This window comes from Schistocerca serialis, chromosome 4 (genome assembly GCF_023864345.2).
Source record: "Schistocerca serialis cubense isolate TAMUIC-IGC-003099 chromosome 4, iqSchSeri2.2, whole genome shotgun sequence".
NCBI lineage: Eukaryota > Metazoa > Arthropoda > Insecta > Orthoptera > Acrididae > Schistocerca > Schistocerca serialis.
In genome coordinates, this window is record NC_064641.1 from 264,531,415 (window position 1) to 264,546,915 (window position 15,501).

Sequence of the window (15,501 nt, forward strand, 5' to 3'; positions counted from 1 at the left end):
TTCGGCTTGCTACTGACTGACAAGAATTTTTGTGTGTCCTCTTGATGCATTTCGTGGCATATTCTGCCTGACTGGCTCGTTAGATCGTCAAAATCGCGAGCTGGTTAGAAGGCCCTGTCCATAGTGCTCCAAAGGTTCTGAACTGGAGAGACATCCACCGACCTTGCTGGCCAAGATACGGTCTGGAAAGCACGAAGAAAAGCAGTAGAAACTCTAGTCGTGTACGGACGGGCATTATTTTGCAGAAATGTAAGCCCAGGATGGCTTACCATGAAGGGCAATAAAACAGGATGTAGAATATCGTCGACGTACCACTGTGCTGTAAGGGGACCGCGGATGACAACCAGAGGGATGCAACTGCGAAATGAAATGGATTTGCGTACTATCACGCCTGGGTATTGGGCCGTAAAGCGGGTGACAGGTTTGTATCACACCACTGTCAGGAGTGTCTCCAGACACATCTTCGCTGGTCATTTTGGCTCAGTTATAAGCATGACTAAGGGCTGAAGACAATTGTATTGCAGTCACTGAAATTCCAGGGCGCGATGAACAGTGAAAACGTCTCTAGAGACGCCCCAGATCGCAGTCTGCCACTCACAATACGGCCAGACAACCAGAAGTCTGGGGCCCCATTTCATTTCATAGCAGAACCTCTTTGGTTGTCCTCCGCGGCACTCTTACAACACAGCAGTACGTCGGCGATATTCTACGCCCCGTTTTATAGCCCTCCATGGCAAGCCATCCTGGGTTCGCATTTAAAGACAATGCCCGCCCGTACATTATCATAATTTGTTTGTCTGCACATGTACATCACATCTACGGTTTTCCGCCCCATTCGGATAATTCCTCCGTGGTGTGCTTCTTAGACAGTAACCCACTTGAAAGAGCAGACGGGTCGCTGGCGAGCAGTATAGATCATGTGGAACCCATACCTGGCAGCCGAGAGACTCTCCACAACTGTCATACATCACGGCAGTGAAGGGTGTGTATGAGACAGTAAGTAGTTTGGAATCAGCATAGTGAGATGGATCGGCGCAGAGACGTGACACAATGAAGAAAGGAACACGTGTTTCGACGACCCCGCCCTCTCACCCCCTCCCCTCCCCCCCCCCCCCCCCCACCGATTATGTAGTGAATGAAGTAGACCCAGTTATTTATTTATGAACTTGTACTGCTGCAGGGAATGATTAACCACCCGCAGCCATGAGATCGGTGGTTGTAAAGATATGCTAACCGACAAGAACAGGGGACGTTGTGTCACGACTTGTCAGCTACAACCGCTTTCAAACCTGATACGAATTGCCACTATCAGTGAAAGCAGGTCCGTCTTAATTTCCAAACGAATATTGCGAAGGGGTCTGTACAGGCGGGCAACCAACAAAAGCGCTTTTCCCACAGCGCAGCGGCAAGTAAAGTTGGACGTGTTCAATTCACGAAACAACACAAAACTAAGCAGCGGCTGATTGGAGGCGTTATGTGTAAGTAGCGATCAAAATGTTTCCGTCTGAGGGCGTTGCTGCAGCGTACTGAAACTTCTAAATACACATTTTTGACTTAAACTGAAATAACTGAGAGGGTGGAACTTCTACGTTTTTACTTAAATTGCTTAATGGAACTGAACCTTCGAAAACTGCTGAGTGAAACTGCTTCTATTTACCGTTTGAACACTGACCTACAGAATTTTCCCTGACAAATAATGCTCAAACTTATTCTATTCATTTATAAGCGACAATATACAAACGCAACGCAATCTGACTAGTAATTAACACAACAGAATGGCCCTGAATTAGAAGAAATCCTAACAATATCCCATACATTTAAGAAATGAGTTACCTCACAGAAAATACAGCAAGTATACAGCCAGCTAAATAAAAAGATTCTGACTATTGTAAGCTCTGTAAGGCATGTAGTTAGCAAAGGAAAGATTCTGATGCAGAGCAAGCAATGTATTTAGCATTTTTTACCTTAGTCATGTGACTCGATTTCCAAAAATTATGTAATCGTCGATAATTCCATTACCCACATTTTACAATCCATGTCCAACCAATATTAAATCTCCATGACGCACAAACGTTCATACATTTTTTACCTTAATCATGTGAAATCGATTTCCAAAAATTATGTAATCGTCAATAATTCCTTTACCCACATTTTACAATCCATGTCCAACCAATATTAAATCTCCATGACGCACAAACGTTCATACCGTCCGCTCGCGCTAACACTGCTTCTAACCTGCATCACTGCTAACTATTAACTTCTAACTGCGAGTCCGACCAGCCACAGAGTATCTTACAGAGGGCGCTCAGCGCTATCAGTGAAATTAATGCAAACTATAGCGCTGCCATCATACAAACACATAAACAGGCTACGTACAGTACTTGCAACGCAGCGCGTCTCCAATGCGGATATGTAAGCACCGACACGTGGGCAAGAGAGTCGTGTATTTGAGTATTTCTAACGTGCGTGCGGTAAGTGCGGAAAGGTGGACTACCGCCACGTTACCAAATGAGTCCAAACTGCACCAACGTGCTATTATTCTTTCCTTAACTGCCGAAGGGCAATCACATGTAGACATTTATTGGAGAGTGATGACTGTGTGTGCGGCAGCATGTCTGTTGAAAAGACGATTCAAGTTCCGCGCTGATCGTGCCTTGATTTTTCTTTAGCCTTGCTTCCATTATTAGCCGTAACGTCAGAATTGCCTCTCTCGTCCCTTTGCTTTTCCTAAAGCCAAACTGATCGTCACCTAGCGCATTCTCAATTTTCTTTTCCATTCTTCTGTATATTATTCTTGTAAGCAGCTTCGATGCATGAGCTGTTACGCTGATTGTGCGATAATTCTCGCACTTGTCAGCTCTTGCCGTCTTCGGAATTGTGTGGATGATGCTTTTACGAAAGTCAGATGTTATATCGCCAGACTCATATATTCTACATACCAACGTGAATAGTCGTTTTGTTGCCACTTCCCCCAATGATTTTAGGAATTCTGATGGAATGTTATCTATCCCTTCTGCCTTATTTGACCGTAAGTCCTCCAAAGCTCTTTTAAATTCCAATTCTAATACTGGATCCCCTATCTCTTCTAAATCGACTCCTGTTTCTTCTTCTATCACATCAGACAAATCTTCACCCTCATAGAGGCTTTCAATGTATTTCTTCCACCTATCTGCTCTCTCCTCTGAATTTAACAGTGGAATTCTCGTTGCACTCTTAATGTTACCACCGTTGCTTTTAATGTCACCAAAGGTTGTTTTGACTTTCCTGTATGCTGAGTCTGTCCTTCCGACAATCATATCTTTTTCGATGTCTTCACATCTTTCCTGCAGCCATTTTGTCTTAGCTTCCCTGCACTTCCTATTTATTTCATTCCTCAGCGACTTGTATTTCTGTATTCCTGATTTTCCCGGAACATGTTTGTACTTCCTCCTTTCATCAATCAACTGAAGTATTTCTTCTGTTACCCATGGTTTCTTCGCAGCTACCTTCTTTGTACCTATGTTTTCCTTCCCCCTTTATACTATCTAATCATAAGTATCCGGACACCTCTATCTAATGTGGAATTGACCAGTAGTTGTTACGAGAGGCAGAACCACCGGCGTAAATGGAGGCAGGGAGTATTGTTCCGTCAGTAAAGAAGCAGTAACAGCAGAATGAGTAGGACGGGGGATCTCAGTGACTGCGAACGTGGGTTAGACAAGTAGGTTGTTGGTGATGTGACTTATTTGGGAACGAGGGGGAACATCCATCGCCAAACCGAGGGAGATATCGTGTACTGACGGTCAGTGCGGAGACTGTTTTGTATTAAATCGCTTGAAGTAAGCTGAAGGACTCTCTCGTGAGTTCCAGAGTAATTCCAGGACTGACCGTGCCTAGGCAATTTAAAGGAATGGGGTACAATAGTGGAGCAGCTCCTCATAAGGCATCATTTCTGTAGTCAGTGCTAAGGGACGCCACTGGACAGTGAATGACTGGAAGCGAGTAATTTGCTGTGATGAACCACTTTATACCCTTTTATAATCAGACGGAAGGGTTCGGGTTTTCAAATGCATGTAGAACTTCACCTGTCGAATTTACTAACAGTGAGGTACGGAGAAGATGGTGTTAGAGCACTGGGATGTGGTCCTCTCGCTGCGCTTAAGAAAACACTAAATGCGGAAGGATATGAACTTATTTTAAGCAGTATGTATTGCTTACAGTTTGGAGACGGTGATTGTACAAGCAAGACAACGCATCCTCTAATAAAACTGCATCTGTGAGACTATGGTTAGTGGTCAGGCCAGATTTGAATCCGAGGGTGCACTTTTGGGGTGCGCTAGAACTTCGTTCCTGACGTCAGGGTCCAATAACTCTACTTCTCTGATTTCGGCTCTTGAGGAAGAACGCAATGTAATTCCTCCACCGACATTGACCCTTCACTGAAAGGCTTCGCAGCGTAGTTTCATAAAGGCAGACGGTGGATGGTTCAAATGGTTCAGAGCACTATGGGACTTAACATTTTCCATCATCTGCAAAACACTTTGTCATTCTTAAACTACACCATGGAATAACTATCACAGCAGTAGCCTGATTTGCTGCTAAAGAATTTAATTCTGCCCTCGTGTTTTTAAACTCTGTTCATACTGTACAGCTTCTTTAATTAATACGGCTTCAAAATGTTTTATGTTCTTAAGCACCTCCTTTCACATTCTACTACTCTAGCCGACAAATTGTCAACCGATTCAGTGATCCCTTCCTCAAGCGTATTTTACCTCAGCGTATAATTCTTAACATCGCTACCCAGCTCGTCCACGTGTTTTCCAACTCTTTCCGAAACCTTTTTCTACTGCTTCGTCTCTGCTGTTAACTATGCCAACCTCAGAAATCTTGACCACACCTGTCTTTATTCTTCCCAGTTTTGAATCAATCTATATCAGATTTAATTTTTTCCACCCCAACGTTCACGTTTTATGCTACTCTTGACTCCAAGTCTACAATTTTGATCCTAGTTCTGTTTTCACGGAATTTGTATCTGTTTTTACGTAAGCTAGCTCAGTATCCAACACTCCCTTACTAGACTGCAGTGCTATCATACTAGGTTGTACTTCTGGCAAAATTTGCATTAATTATGATGATGCAGTGTCTGATACCTCGCTTCCCTCTCTGATTTTCGACTGTCGGTCCCATTAGTAATATTGTCTCTGGCAGCACTACTACTTCCAGATTTTGGACTAACGGGCCTACTAACTGCAACTGAACCACACATGCGGGGTGACTGGTTAGGCTTTGGAAGCTGTAGTTTCATAAATATCAACACAATCGGCAAAAGTACTCAACATGTCGGTGATGCCAGCTGCTTCTGCTATACTGGTGCAGCCGAATGTGCCGATGCTGCCTTTTCCGCCGTCAGTCTCCGCTGCTGTTGGCTACTGCAGCCTTGAATTCATCACGATTCTGTATAGCCTTCTTCTTTTTCTTCTTCTTTCTTGAAGTTCCGTGCCTAACTTCCCCGCACCTAACGTTTGCTACCGTTTTTTATGCACTCAACTACTGGAAAATCTTATACTCAGTCCTCACACAAACTGCTTATCGCAAAAGATTTGGTACCTGGATCACAAAATACTGTGAAGTGTTTGAATTACAGTTAAATTCTAAAGCGATTATATTCATATCTTGGACGATAAAACCTCAGTTGCGATGGTTCAAATGGCTCTGAGCACTATGGGACTCAACGTCTAAGGTCATCAGTCCCCGAGAACTTAGTACTTAAACCTAACTAACCTAAGGACATCACACACATCCATGCCCGAGGCAGGATTCGAACCTGCGACCGTAGCGGTCTCGCGGTTCCAGACTGTAGAGTTGCGATGGTACCTAACCGTTTTCTGCTGGTGAGTTTCCATTGTACACAGCATCCCATACGAGCAAACTACTTGTCTTTACTTGTGATACTCGTAATTCAGGTTCTTTGGCTATGCGTGATTCGGTTTAATGGAGAGTATCTCATTGTAGTCATAGGATCGAGCCCTGCACGTCTGATTCCATGCCTCACATCTAACTCTGAGTAAAAAGTAGCCAGTAGCTGTGATCCTGCAATCAAAGAGCCTTAAGAAGCCACCTTCCTGCTTGTCTTGACACTCTACCATTTTTTGTGGATCTCCGGCACAACGGCCGTGCAAGCAACGACCGTCCAGATTTTCAACTTTGGGATTTACCCCTTTCTGGCGCCTCTGGTCGTCTTTGTATCTGGACGTACCTTTCGGTCACCTAACCGGACATGCTGCGGCGCACCCTGAGCCCAGGCCCGCTAGGGATCAGCCGTACAACTGTTTCACCTCCCCTCATACGACTTCCAGCCGAGAAAATGGTTCGCCTACGTACTTTTAACGTTACATCTGGAAACGTTAGTTCCAATTTTGGCCATCAGATGCTAATGTGGCTCTGTACAGCGTCTCGTCGACGTCTCTGGTGCTCATATTGAACAAGTTGTGTAAGTGGCGGTCAATAATAAAATAGAAATTATGCCTTTCTCGCTTGATTGACTTTTTGTGTCCACATACCATTCCTAAACCATTTATTTCATTTACAGGGCCAGATCTGCACCCTGTGACCAAAACTGGAACTAATTTTTTTTGCAGCATAAATCGGTTTTGCATTAACGCGTTAAAACATCTATCAAGATTGGGTGCCATACGGTAATAACAGCCCACATCGGACCACTTTAATTATAACCACCTGGTACAATATATACATTATGCATCAAATGGTGTAGAAGAATGTATTAAATACGTTGAAGATTGTATGCGGTCTAAGGCGCTGCAGTCATGGACTGTGCGGCTGGTCCCGGCGGAGGTTCAAGTCTTTCCCCGGGCATGGCTGTGTGAGTTTGTCCTTAGGATAATTTAGGTTAAGTAGTGTGTAAGCTTAGGGACTGCTGACCTTAGCAGTTAAGTCCCATAAGATTTCACACAAATCTGAACATTTTTTGAAGATTGTATGTGCATTGTATTCGTTACTTTTAATCATATCACAGAGTTTATATCGACAGATAAAAGCACTTTCACAAATATGATAAAGATCAAAAGTGAAAGAGGAAACAGCTTTTTCAAAGAGAAAATATTTCTCCCTAATTGGTGTTATATCGTTCAAATAAATATCTTGCGCTACACACTTTCTAAAGTAGCATATGTTGTTCAGGATTCAAAGTATCTTGTTTCTGTTCTCCGATTTTGATGAAATAAAGGCTATTGCGTGACGCAAGCAGTGATAAAGCTACCTGTGAAAACTGCATGAAAATTCTAGTAGTTTTGGAGAAGCGTGTTCAAAATTAGTAATCGGCGGACAGGACTGTTTTACAGATTCATTATTACTACACATTTACTTATTTTTGGCAGTGTGCTTATCACTACAGTGCTCCTCTCTTGATACACAGAAATAATGGAAAAGCAAATCGTTTCATAGAAGTAACAACAGTTGTTTCGATACGGCGGGTACGTAAGAACACTGCAGGTGTTAAACGCACCTTCCGAAATACTTCACCCATTGCGGGCACTAGCTTGTTTAGAGTTTGATGTCTGGTCGGCGTACACTGGTTGTCTGTCCCTTGCGTGCATTGTTCCTTCACGGAAGCCAGAGCGGCTCAAGACGAACCGTGACGCCGGCGTGCGTTCACTTTCACTGTGAACGGCCGGCCGACCAAGCGCGGACGACAAAGAAAGCCCTGGCCGCTTGCTTCCTGCTGCCGTTGCGCCCCGCTGACAATTACAGCGGCTGCGAACGCTGGGATTAGCCGCGCCGCTCAACCTTCTCTGTCTTTATTCGTCTCGACGCGTTTGGCATCGTAAAATTTGGCTGTCCCTTCGCAGGACTAGTACTGTTTTCTCCCATTAGCGTTGCAAGCGCTTTCAGGTATGAGCTTGGGGCAGTAAACAGTGCAAGGCTGGTCGTAGAAGGAGAGAAAGCCTACTCAGTAAGATCCTACATACTTGCTCATCTTCTTGCAGCAGGAACGATGTGACGCAGATGATACGAAGAAATGAGTAGGTCAGTACGTTTCTCAACAAGAGTTGTCGATCAGAAACACATAACTACCGCTCTACACTGCAGATATAAGCCACTGCAGATATAAGCCTGTTCTGGAATCGTTATGTGTTCGCATACTGTCATATTTCTGACTACTAGAGGGAACTATAGAGGAGGAAACTTGAAGGATAAGACAGGTATTGAAATTTATATGGCGTTCGCAAATTGCCGTTACAAGTTCTAGAGGGGAGTGAGTGCATAATATTTTGAACAGGACCGCGTGTGCAGAAACATACCGTTTCCGATCTACGGCTGTTTCAGTTCGCAGGAGTTTGTAACACTCCGTGCGACTGTGACAGCAGTTACGTTGGGCAGTCTGTACGGAGGATTACTAGTCACTGTGTTCAAAATCACCGTCAACTGAAGTTCAGGGGGAAAAAATCAGCGCTAGCTGAGAACAGGCTGTAAAATAAAAACAAGATTGCGTTCGAACATACGAGAATTCTAGCCCAAGCTTCGAACTATTGGGACTCTGTGATCAGAGAAGCAGTGGAAAGTAGACTATGTGATAGAAACTGTAATAAAAACACCGGCTATGCACTTGCAATGCATGGAAGCGTGAACTTCATAAAGGAGGAGCACAGATTAAGACTTTTCGAAGGTTACAGCCCATGCGAGTGATTGGGTTGCAAAGCGGGATAGAGGGGACAAATGTAATCTTTGGACGTAGAGGCTGCCATCTCAGTACGCACCTTTTTGTGATGTCATGACGTAAGCCACTCGATTAGATGCCGTTCTTTGGAAATACAATTGCGTGTCTCGGCAGTTTCACGAGTCAGTTATAGCCCTATGCGACGACGATGGAGTTAGGATTTTATCTGAACTTGACGTAGCAAGTTCACTGAAAACTTTTTTCCAAGGACTTTGTCGCGAAAGACTTCGCAAGCATATACAATTACTGTTTGGAAAGAATGAACCACCAAGACCGAGCAATGTGATCATAATGAAATTTATTCCACCGACTAGGGACATGACACTACACAAATAAGCATTGCAGACCTGTACGTGTACTGTGACTGTGACAGCCCATTACGGAGTAGCGCCACCGCATTCTGCATCAAAACCGGTAGACGTCGTGGCAGGGGATCAAAGAACTCCTGAATATGCTGCTGGGGAATATTCTGCCACGCGGTTTCTCGTCGCGTCCACAAAACATCGAGTGTAGCTGCAGGAGGACCTGAATAAACAAATTGCCGACCGACCACATCTCAGACATGTTAGAGGGGTGACATGTCAGGCGAAATGGCATACACAGAAAGCAGTAGTACCCGTCGTTACTCGAAGGCGGTTTGCACATTCCTCGTCGCAAGCAGTTAGGTGTAAACCTGCTGAAATACCGGGTGATCAAAAAGTCAGTATAAATTTGAAAACTGAATAAATCACGGAATAATGTAGATAGAGAGGTACAAATTGACATACATGCTTGGAATGACATAGGGTTTTATTAGAACCAAAAAAAAAAAAAATACAAACGTTCAAAAAATATCCTACAGATGGCGTTTCATCTGATCAGAATAGCAATAATTAGCATAACAAAGTAAGAAAAAGCAAAGATGATGTTCTTTACAGGAAATGCTCAATATGTCCACCATCATTCCTCAACAATAGCTGTAGTCGAGGAATAATGTTGTGAACAGCACTGTAAAGCATGTCCAGAGTTATGGTGAGGCATCGGCGTCGGGTGTTGTCTTTCAGCATGTCGGTCGATCACGATACACTTGGGACTTCAGGTAACCCCAAAGCCAATAATCGCACTGACTGAGGTCTGGGGACCTGGGAAACCAAGCATGACGAAAGTGGCGGCTGAGAACACGATCATCACCAAACGACGCGCGCAAGAGATCTTTCACGCGTCTAGCAATACTTTGTGTTTTTTCTGTGCTAATAAAACCCCATGTCATTCCAAGCATGTGTGTCAATTTGTACCTCTGTATCTACATTATTCCGTGATTTATTCAGTTTTCAAATTTATATTGACTTTTTGATCACCCGGTATTATGCACGTGGAGCGGCTTGCAGGAGGGACAGTGCCTCGGGCTGTAAAACCTCCCTCGTGTAGCGGTAGCTGCTCACATTACCCTCAAGACGTAGGAGGCGATATTGCGTGCTATAGGGAATGGCGCCCCAAACCATCACACTTGGTGTTTGTTTTCTATGCCGCTCAACAATACAGCCTGCTCAATTGCGTCCACCAAGGCGTCGTCGAACGCGTATACGACCATCACTGCAGGACAGGCTGAAGCATCATCATCTGAATGCACTGCATTTCGTCACTCAGTATGCCAATGTCGGCGTTCACGTGCCCGTTGGAGTCTACGGCGTTCGTGGCTTCTAGTCAGTGCATGCCGACGCAATGGCACGCGTGTCACCAGCCCAGCGCAAATAAGACGGCGTCGAACCGTTGACGCAGACATAGCCAGGCCCGTTGCAGTGCTCAAACGTCGCGCAAACACTATGGACGAAGCTGTTCTGCCCGTCCCGCTCGCGTGGTGGTCACACTGTGTCATCCACTGCCTTCTTCTCTCCACTGGCTCCACACACATCTCACTGTTGAAGCGGCGTGCCCCTACAAACCGCAATGTCACGGAACGACAGACTCGCCTGCCAGAGATCAATCATTCTGCCCCGTTCGAACGCACTCACGTGCCGATATTCCACCTTGTGGTGTCGGCTAGGCGTAGCGGCACTTTGTTACGCGTTTCCACTTCGTATGACGGCTCGGCAACGAGTGAGCGTTGCGTAACACTCACCTGTCCGGTCACACAAAACAGGACGGTGTTGGGCCTGCGTGCATGCCACCCTCTGCCATTTGAATCACTTATTATGGTTCGCCTGTTCTTCATATCCTCTTATCGTGGCATGTCATAGACCATTGCTTCTGAGTGTTACACTTTTTACAAACAGTAGTGTAATAACTAAATCATTACTGATAAAAATGGCTCTGAGCACTATGGGACTTCACATCTGTGGTAATCAGTCCCCTAGAACTTAGAACTACTTACACCTTACTAACCTAAGTACATCACACACATCCATGCTCGAGGCAGGATTCGAACCTACGACCGTAGCAGTCGCGCGGTTCCGGACTGAAGAGCCTAGAACCGCTTGGCCACTGCGGCCGGCTATCATTACTGAATTTAGCGCTAGGGATCTGATGATATCAATTAACTTTCAAATAAATTCAAACATTACTTTTAAGAAAGGGAGCCACCATACTGGGGACCCCTTTCCTTTCTTTATCGTTGGCTGGTAAGATCGTGTTAAACATCATGTGGAGTACACATACATCGGTTTTCTGCGATTTTTTGGAGCATCAACTCACTATCAACAGCCTCTACTAATCAGGCACTATAGAGAACAAAGTTAAGCCCACGTTGAAGAGGAGATGTTGGGGATGGCAGAAGAAAGGCCTGTTTCTCCTTCAAGGCAACATTCGGTCTCATAAGGCACAACTGACGCTGGAAATGTTTTAACAAAGTGAGTTGGGAGCTCCTACCTCATCCTCCATACATCGCTGATAATGTTCCTCCGCATTTTTAGCTGTTCAGTACAATGAAAGACTTCTTGTTTACCATGAAGTTCAACAGCAACGAAGAGTTATAAAAAAAGCCACAACACTAGCTTAGAGATCAAAGTTTGTAATATCCGACTGAAACGACAAGAAAGCTCATAATACAATAGGATGAGCAGAGTTTCGTTAGAGGTTACGTTGATTTGATATGCTGTTTTCACTGTCCACGTACTTGTCGGTTTAATTATTGAATGACGCTCGTAGTAGGCATTTGTGATTTCAGCGTTGGCTTCAGGATGCTGTTTAGCCTGCAAGGCAGCCGGGCTGCATCCCCCACAAATACAACCCCAACCCGCCTTGTGTAAGGCGGCGACCCCCGACGTGTTTTCACTCCCATCAGCCGCACGCGAGAAGTGTCTTGTTGTATTGTGTGTGCAGTGCATGGCGACGCTGATGTTTATGGTAACAACTGCGGTGGTACTACAGAGAGAATTTTGTCATTCTGATCTCAAGTCTCCGTGTCGAGAGATGACGGACGCGACTACGAAGTTGTGTGGCAGGCCGTGAAATACGACGGCCCTGAGCCGGCGCCACGCCGTCTCTCCGGCAGACCGCACCACGCAGCTGTGCTGGAGCCTCCAGCACGCGATAAACACAGATATATTGGCCGCCCTCCCCAGGGCCACGCTCGCTCCCGGTCACCGTAATTGAAGAGGGGAAAAGGGGCGGGGTGGGGGGTTTGAGAGACGGTGAGCGAACGAGCGCTCCCCTCTGTCGTTTTCTATTGGTCCCTTTTCAGGGCACCCTGCGTTCTTCACTTCACAGGAGAGCGGGCAATTTTCTTTCATTACCAGACCACGAGGCGTGGCAGCGCTTCCTCCGATATTCCGAGCATTTTTCACCGCGTTACGTCTGAAAAGGAGAACGGAGTTCTGGAAGGCAGGAGGTACGCTGGCGTCGATGTGAGAATGAAACATGATTTCATTTGAATCCTATTCATTACGAGAGAGTAACAGATACTTTATTTACGATCCGGTGGGCCCGCACTGTAAAAAATATCTCTGACACATCATGTAACAAAAATTCAGATTTCTGCTTAAGTAGTTTAAAAATGTATTTATTGTGATGCATCCGTTTCGCCTAGATTGCCATCTTCACACTACTGCGAAAGTTACATGAAATTTTTATTTTGTTATAATGTTGGTTAATCATATTTTCGGATGTACAAATTTTGTACTTAGGTCCATATATCTTGGCAGCTCTCAAAATCAACGTTAATGATACAATGAGATGCCACATAACCAAATGAAGCAACAGAAGTTACGTAATAAAGTAAGCAAGTAACGAACTGCTCAGAATATGGATGCTGTAACTCAGGCTAATGTATTCCGAAAACACACTTTACATTTACTGCTTCTCGTGTTTCTCTAGCAGACATGAGATACATCAGTTAATTCCGATTCAGTTCATAAATCAATAAAAACTTTGTCCTGGCGCAGAAGCAATTGCATCAGTCCGTAAGTATACATGGTAAAGAAGCAGCTGCTTATCACAATCACCATCTCGAAGGCTTCACATTGAAGCATTGGCACCCAACACTCCACGGCTGATGAAGTATTTTAGGCCCTTTGTCGCCACTCACGCAACCTTCCTGGGTACTTTCATCTCATCCAGATACTCTGAATACTGCGCGGAGTTACAATAAATATCTCTCTGCAAGATATTTTCCACAAATATTAGTACAAATACATTCGCTACTTGTAGTTCGGTTGATCTTTCGGCAATACTGATCGTTAAAAATATTCTATTTTGACGACTTACGCGAGGGTTAAATGAAGTACTGACGGGCCTTCCAGGTGATCCGACGCACACCCCGCTACAGTTAGTGATTTTAGTCCGGACAGTACTTTGGCATCTAAGGTGAAGATATGAAATATTCCTGATCGAAAAAAAAAGTAGAAGAGATGTACTGGTAGAACTTGCGGTGACAAAGACGACGTGACTTGGTAGAGCACTGCCCGGGAAAGAGAAGAATCTATGTTTGAGTCTGAGTTCAATGTGCGCTTTCATTGTATCAGTCAGTTTAGTCCAAAAAAATGTTCAAATATGTGTGAAATCTTATGGGACTTAACTGCTAAGGTCATCAGTCCCTAAGCTTACACACTACTTAACCTAAATTATCCTAAGGAGACACACACACACACACACACACACACACACACACACACTCACACTCACACACACCCATGCCCGCGGGAGGACTCGAACCTCCGCCGGCACCAGCCGCACAGTCCATGACTGCAGCGCCTTAGACCGCTCGGCTAAGTTTAGTCCAAAATAATTTTTACAGTGCTGATTACGTAAACAGAAATGTTCTGTTTGCATTGCTTGTAATGCAGAAAGAAAATGGCGATTGGTGATGGAACTTGAAAAGTACCTCGGTGGATACCCATTATCCGCCCTTACCATCTGACGTACAGTCGTCCCTACTTATCGCTGTGTGTTGTGCAGTAGTATAGTATTTAAACTAGAATCTCGCACTCAAGCTGAAGTCAACAGCTATCGCCTCAACCTCCTTCCATTCTGAGTAACTTGCTACCAAATGGCTCTGAGCACTATGGGACTTAACATCTGTGGTCATCAGTCCCCTAGAACTTAGAACTACTTCAACCTAATTAACCTAAGGACATGCCCGAGGCAGGATTCGAACCTGCGACCGTAGCGGTCACGCGGTTCCAGACTGAAACGCCTAGAACAGCACGGCCACACCGACCGGCCTAACTTGGTACCGGGGAAAGTATTTTTATCAATAGTTTTTTAACTAACCGTTTACTGTAAGAGGGAAAATATTAGTATTCGGGACATCCGAATAAAAGAGAAGTGCAGATGCAAGCCCCTACATTCCCATGGAATGTTCCTCAGTCGCCTAATGTCTTGGATGCACATCTTAGGAACGCTTGCACTCAAGGAGGAAGGGGGTTGGGGTTCCATCTTTCAGCCATTAACTACTAATTACATAGATGGGTTCGCACTCTCACCTGCCTAATTGCAGCTTTCACTTTGTTTCAGAGACAGTGAGGACTTGGCCGTAGCAAGCACAGGAGACGCAGCTCGCCCAGCGAACACCTAAGGTTGGTGACATTTCTCAACGTTATTGTACAACAATAAAAAGCGTTTTGTCTTTCAATGCGCTAGTGAAATTCCGTGCAGACACTTATTGATTTTCAAATATAGAAATAATGAAGGTAGTTCTCCAACACTATGTAGCCCTTTGTAACAACTAAAACACTGTGCGGCATTTCGCAAGTAAGTTCCTTATACGAGAACTATTCGGAAAGAAAGGCCCGATCGGTTGTGAAATGGAAACCACAGTGAAAATCAAAAATGTTTTATTTGCAACAGTTTGCTACACCTTCCACCTACTTCTCTACATAGTCGCCTCTCCAACTTTGTCGTAAGGTTGTTCCAACTTTCCAATATTCTTGTCGTAGAAGACAGTCCCCTGTGCTTTTCGCCATTTCTCTACTCTGTCTTGCAGTTCGTCGTGTGTGTGCCAAAAAGTTGTTTTTATAGCCAGCGGTTAATGTGAGCAAAGATGAACATCAGAGGGACTCAAGTCCGGGCTGCATGGTGGGTGATCAAACACTTCCCATCGAAAACGCTGTAGCGGCCTCCTCATTGCCCCTGCAGTATGCGGCCGAGAATCGTCATGGAGGAGGGCATGCATGACAGGGAAGTTACGTGCGGTTGCATGAAATCAGGCGAAACCTCGCGGCCTGTACTCATACTTGGCTCGAGACACTATTTATTAGTCTAGGCATCTTCACATACTCACTGTGTGCTCTGAACTGAAAAGAGACATGACGTGATCAACAAGTATACTAGAGACACTGCCCAAGACATCTGTGCAAAGCTTCATCAGATTTTCA

At 44.8% G+C, this 15,501-nt stretch overlaps 1 protein-coding gene across 2 annotated transcripts in view; it reads left to right on the top strand.

The window, feature by feature from the left end:
- Positions 1-15,501, top strand: part of LOC126473771 (tetraspanin-9) — a 523,722-nt gene that overhangs the window by 205,605 nt on the left and 302,616 nt on the right. For both annotated transcript variants that reach the window (XM_050101035.1, XM_050101036.1), the window contains exon 2: positions 14,642-14,703. The gene's annotated coding sequence lies outside the window, so the exon portion shown is untranslated. The remainder of the gene's footprint in view (positions 1-14,641; positions 14,704-15,501) is intronic.